The sequence below is a fragment of the Pan paniscus genome, chromosome 10 (assembly GCF_029289425.2).
Source record: "Pan paniscus chromosome 10, NHGRI_mPanPan1-v2.0_pri, whole genome shotgun sequence".
NCBI lineage: Eukaryota > Metazoa > Chordata > Mammalia > Primates > Hominidae > Pan > Pan paniscus.
This window is the reverse complement of record NC_073259.2, coordinates 138,441,816-138,448,107: the sequence shown is the minus strand read 5'-3', so window position 1 is coordinate 138,448,107 and position 6,292 is coordinate 138,441,816. Positions and strand designations below refer to the sequence as shown.

Below are 6,292 nucleotides of genomic sequence, written 5' to 3'. Positions count from 1 at the left end.
TTAACTTCTCCCATGGCATCCAAATAAGAGGATCAGAGACAAAGTCTGAAGCAAACCATAACATTCCTAAACCATAGCATGTGTGGTACTGATGGCGGTGGGTTAGGTCTTTGGACAGACCTGCACAGGGAGATTCAGAAGAACATGCAGCAAGGAGCTTCAGAAAGTTTCATTTGAAAAACAGACATCTATTAAGATAGACAAGTGAAGGACTGATATGTTTTCAAGGCCAGATTTGCAACTTAAATATCATTTCAGTCACCTGGTAAAAAGAGCATGACTTTTGATAGGCATAAATTTAAAATTGGAGGGAAGGGAGGAGAAGTAACATTTTTCAACAGCTTTAATACCCAGTTTCTGAATTTTTGGGACATCACTGTATCCAGAAAGCCCCGAGCCACAGATTTCAGTGCAAGTGTCAAATAACAAACATGTCTGTTTTGCCTTAAAATCTCAAGACACTCCTCAAACTGATCCGGAAAGCTGAAATAATAAGTTCTTATCATCTCTGAATGTGCATGCAACTGCCCTGAGGTGTGGAACATGAGAACTTCGCAGCCAGTGAAACATCTATAAGCCGTTCACATAGACGCATCTTCAGGAAAACAGGTTAAACTGCATCATATATTAAAGCAGTACTTACATTAAGTTAAAAATATATTTGAGTGGGTGTTTTGTTTCACAGTTAAGTAGGTAACTATGTTAAAGAGTTACTAAAATCAGGCATTTGATGAACGAAAGCAGCACAGCAAATGAACTGGAGCAAAGTCTAAAAAACCCATGTAAGGATGTTATGAAATAATGATTTCAACAGTAGCTCATGGTAATGTTTCAACAATGAAGAAAGCACTTTAAAAGACAATTTTGAATTACACAAAACACTTTAAATTCCATCCAATTACAAGCTTTAAGAAAGCTTCTGAAAATAAATCTGCAGCACTGTGGACAGGCTGGTAAAGTGGGCAGAAATATATTAATTAACATTCTTTCTCATCACCAAGCCAACTAACTACACACTTCATTACCTATGGAAATGAAAACTAATAGTTCATCAAAAGCAAAGACTAACAGCCCTGCAGTATAAAAATCATAATAGTGTATTATGGTGAGCGTGGAAGAGGGAGAGAAAACGCACAGCAATTTTACCGAAAAAGAGATGTTGTGTGTATTGTTTCGGGGAATTTTCTCTAAAATATCTTTCCCTTCTCCAAAATATTTAAAATACAAAAACTGGAAAATGAAATTGATAATAAAACAAAGAGTAAATAACTTCAAGATGAGCAACTGTCAGATTTTTTATTTTTAAAAAAAGTCATCTTTTTATTTTTTAAAAAGGTCATCTATTTAGGGTCTCCTCTCAGGAAGGTAACATGTTGGGAGGCATTAGAGGACAAAGGTGGACAAGACTCTGTTGGTTTCCTATGACCAAGGTTTGTTTTAAAAGATGAAAACACACAATAGTTTGAGTATCTGTCCTTTCACGGCCAAGCTTGTATAAAACCACGATGCACCCCAGCAGCTCTTCTGGAAACACGCTGGGCATCCCAGGAACCACTTCATACGGTAATCAATAAAGCTCCTGACTTTGGACTTCTTTGCCATTCAACGTATGTCATTAACATGTTCTTGTTGCTTTATGGGTGAACATCATTTTGTACCATTTGAAGCAGCATTCACCCGTGCCCGTAAGGCAAGCCTATGTGCTGGTACTCGGCGTCCTTATCTGGCATGTATTCAGAGCAATCCTGATGATCTCAACTCACTGGGAACAGACATCAGTTAAAGCTAGGCTAGTGCCTAACTTCTCTTAAAACCTGGACAAACTGAAAAACTGAACCAGATTTCATTAATTACAAATTTATTGCTTATTCTTCCCCAAATGAGTTTTCCTGAACATAATGGAAATGGCCATTTCAACAAAACAAAGTGCTGAAAGGATAGCAGTTAATGTACATGCCACACACACATCTGTTTGAGGGTTACTGTCTTCATTCGCTTATGTATCAACTGGATTATACTGTAAGTCTAATAACGTTCACCAAAGAGACATTTATAAAAGGGAAAATAAAAATCAGGAACAACCAAAATTTCTAGCAGTGGAGGAACATTAAACAGAGTATGGAAGATCTGTAGTTCGGAAGACTATGCACTCATTAAAAGGAGAGACATGCCATGACACAAAAGATGTTCATGATAATTTTATATGAAACAGCAAGTTATAAAATAGTATGATCAAGTTTCTGTAAACACAAAAATATACATCTATAGAATAAAACAAAAGGGGTCAAAAGAATGCTGTTTCTGCAGAATGACAGAGATTTGTGTTTTATTTTGCATTTGTATTTCCAGAAATTTCTACAGTGAAACATAACTTCTGTAATAAGCACATATTAAAGCAAATATGCCTCACCACAGGCTAAATGCTTTAACAAAAATTACGTAAAATTTGAAAACCACACGATAGGTTTCTAAGAACCAGCCAGGGGCTGGTCTATTTAGCACTTGGTGCCTCTGTAATTTTTGTCTTGGGTACATGCATTTAAAAAGCGCCCCAATCTGGAGTGGGAGGTGGGGAGCTGCTGAGGCTCACATACTCTTTGGGCCGCACTATCACTAGGAAATCTGGAGAAGATCCCTGACTGCAAGAAGCCCCATCATTATATTAGAGGGAAGTCAGAGACATTTTACCTTGGCTTTCCTGTAGGCAGATCATAGCACTTCAAGTTCTACCACAAAGATACAGCTATTCGATCCCTAGGAAATCCAAGTGGGGGCTCTGGTTTGCTGTTGGAACTCCTAGTCACTGACCCTGATTCCTTGTCTCAGGAGTAAAGCTGCCTCCGATTCTCATAGGGAACACGTCTCCTCAATTTGTATTCTAAGCCAGCTACTGCCTGCAGGCCCTGGTCAAATTAACTTGTCCCTCATGAGATAGCCTCACCCTGGGCATATCCTCCTGGTGGAACGCAATTTGTACAAGAGAAATGCAAATCTATTTACGCATCTCCAATTCAATAAAAACTGGAAGACTTACTATGGGTTAATTCAATTAAGAATTTTTCTTTTTTTTTTTTTTTTTCTGTTTTTAAAAAGAATTGTTTATTTACCAAACCTGGGGCATATTAGATACAACCAATTTTAAATTTACATCTTTTAAATCAGTTTTGAAGTGTTTCACACACAAAAAAAACTTGGCATGCAACAGTTGTCCTAAGGTGAAAGTCACCTCATTAATAAACTGTTGCAAGTGTTCTCACCCAAGGTGGAAGTATGGTTTATCCTGAATATGAAAACCTGTAACAAATTTAAATTAATTATATAAAGCTCGTTACTTGTAGTTTTGCCCTTGCAAAGATCCAAAAAAAAAAAAAAAAAGTACAAGTAACTAATATGTATCAGTCACAACATAATCCTGGATCATCCCCATACCAAAACCAGATGCTCTTTTAATTTTAAACCCATCATCAGAGAACAAGAGAAAGTAATTTCATTTTACACAAAACAAGATTCACATGTGCCAAAAAAGAAAGACCCCAAACCAACAAAAACCAAAACCCTAATGCTGACACTGATGGTCAGTACCCTAAACAGTGGCCCAAAGGCCACTGATCAAAAATAAAATAGTGGCTGTATATCAGTGCAATGAAATCCAAGAAGCTTTAACCCTTTGGCATCAGAAATCCGGATTTTTCCAATTATATAAATGCTTATTTCTTACATGCCAAGAGTGGGAGAAGTGAATGTGCCAATGTGGGAAGAAAAAAAGCCACCACTCACTGGGACACCCAGAGAACTGGCTTTAACAGACAATTAGGGGGTTAGGCAGAAACCCAAAAATGGTTATTAGCTGCTTGTGTCATCAATTTAAGTGGAGATGACTGAGTCCTAAGGTACAATATAAAAATGTATGTGGGAAAATGTATGCTGAGTCGTAGTTTTAAAGCAAAACAAGAAAACAAAGTATGAAAGTACCCAGCCTGGCAGCATACACCCAAGTCAGAGAGCTCTGCCATTAGGACGGGCAGAAACCGTCAAGATTCATACTGCTGTTTCTCATAAGGACTCAACAAAAATGAATCTTTAGTGACTTGAACCATAGACTGAAGGAATCCAAAGAATGCAGTCATTTTAGTAAAGTACTATCAGGCTTTGTGCTGATTTCCTGAACAAACTGCATTATATTATGAAAACAAAAGGAAAAGAAGAAATAATAAAAACTATACTCCCATATTTCACTTACAGTGTTTGAATTCCTGGAAGGACCTATATAATGGAGGCAGCATTCAAACAAGAAATTATGCCAATCAACTGTCAGATTTTCACTATAATTTTCCTAAAAAGGCGTTTTCCCCCCCAATATCTATTAATCACAAAGAAACATAAGTTGTGAATGTACAGTTCAGAAAATAAAAATGGAGAAACTAATGACATTATTATGAGCAAGGTGTTTGGTAAACAGTGAATTCTGAGTTGGGATCATCAGGAAGAGGCTTTTTAAACAACCCTCCGGACTTCAAAAAATCTCTTCAGGTAGTAGATCTGTCCCAATGTCATGGCAACTAGAACAAGAGCTTCAAAGAAGGACCAAAGGACCACTCTGCTGTTTGTGTTGTCGTTGATGGCTCTGTGTATTCTCTCCCGGACTTCCATGTATTCCTGTTCGTGCTTTACAGCTGTCATCGCCACTGCTAGCTCACTGATCATTTCTTCTAGCTTGTTCTGGTGAGCTTCTGTTTCCATATCTTGTCCTTTTGGAGCCTCCCCAATATCAATGGTGAACATCACTATTTTTGGAGTCATGGTGGACATCCGGTTACTAAAACAAAATTTGTATGTTCCGTGCATGTGAGCAGCAAATGTGTATTTCCCACTGGATTCTCTGTCTCCTTTGTAAATTCCTTTGTTATCTGGTCCTGTAATCTCCACGTCGATGTCCAGGAAGCCCCCCTCCGCCACCTCGAAGATGAGGCCCATCTTGGTGCCCGAGGTGACCCGCTCAAAGAAGCACTCTTCAGCATGCGCGTCGATGCTAACGAAATAGCCCGGTCTCAATTAAGAATTGTTCACACTGGACAACAGTAAAGCCTTGATATATAAAAGCTGCACAGTCTGGAACTGATAAAGCTTGCAATCTATCTTGTTGAGTAATCATGGAAAGGAGAATTTTGTTTACACTAACTTGAGAAATAAAGTTCCTAAAATGCACTTAAACAAATATTTAACCTAACCAAACATGTGTAAACTTTCTTACTATTTCAGCTTTCCAAAACACTGTACTACTAAAATTGGTTTAAAAAATAAAAGCATACTTAACTTGGGCTTTCTGTAGTATTATTTGACTGAAACTATGTAGAGTTTAAGGCAAAAATTCAACCCAGGTTTTGGCCAATATAACAACAATTAAACAGTATAAACCTTGGGGTGGGGGGAAATGAGGTAAAGGGGAGAGAAGAGGAAGACATTGAAGCTCATTAGCCTCAGCACTACAGAAATTATGAAGACACCTGATTTTATCAATGATTTACTGAGAATTCCTGAAAAGCCTAACAAAGTCATTACTCAAAAAATCATTTTGCTTGTCAATGTGGCAGTTTGGAAATGGAGAGAATGGGGTTAAAGTGACGACAAATCCATTTGGCCAGCACGTGGCTCTGGAGCACTCACATCAGAAACTGCCGTGGGCACAGGCTCAGACCACGGTGGCCCAGGCCCCTAAGCAGCATGGTGGTCAGGAAGAGGGTCAGGGAATTTTTGTTGAAGTATTTAGCCTGCAGAGGCAGCAATGAGGAGAACTCAGCGGTTCACAGGTCCAGGCCTACCAGACCCGGGAGGCAGCTAGAAGACTCCGGGGCACAACACACCCCTTAGGAGCTGCAAGTGGATTCATAGGGTTGGGACCCAAGGTCCACATGGGAAGTGACCACTGAAGATATCAGTTGATCCAGATCAGGAAGGGCCTCATGGCCCCTGCTAACAAATTTTAATTCTCCAAAGGCAGTAACTTTACCCAAACATCAAACACCTCCATTCTACCTTCAATTGCTCCCATAACTAAGTGCCACCTAACCTGTTTTTTAAAAAGAGGATTCAATATATTTGCAAAAGACCTATCTGATAAAGGACTGTTATCTAAAATATGCAAAGAACTCTTACAACTCAACAATGAGACAACAGCCTGATTAAAAAAGGGGCCAAAAACCTTAACAGGTACCTTAGCACAGAAGACACACAGATGGCAAGTGTGCATAGGAAAAGATGCTCCACACCACATGTCCTCAGGGCATTGCAAAGT

At 38.8% G+C, this 6,292-nt stretch overlaps 1 pseudogene; it reads right to left on the bottom strand.

Moving 5' to 3' along the window:
* Positions 1 to 4,357: 4,357 nt before the first annotated feature.
* Positions 4,358 to 6,028, bottom strand: LOC100987674 (transmembrane emp24 domain-containing protein 2-like; annotated as a pseudogene).
* Between the last annotated feature and the right edge of the window lie 264 nt (positions 6,029 to 6,292).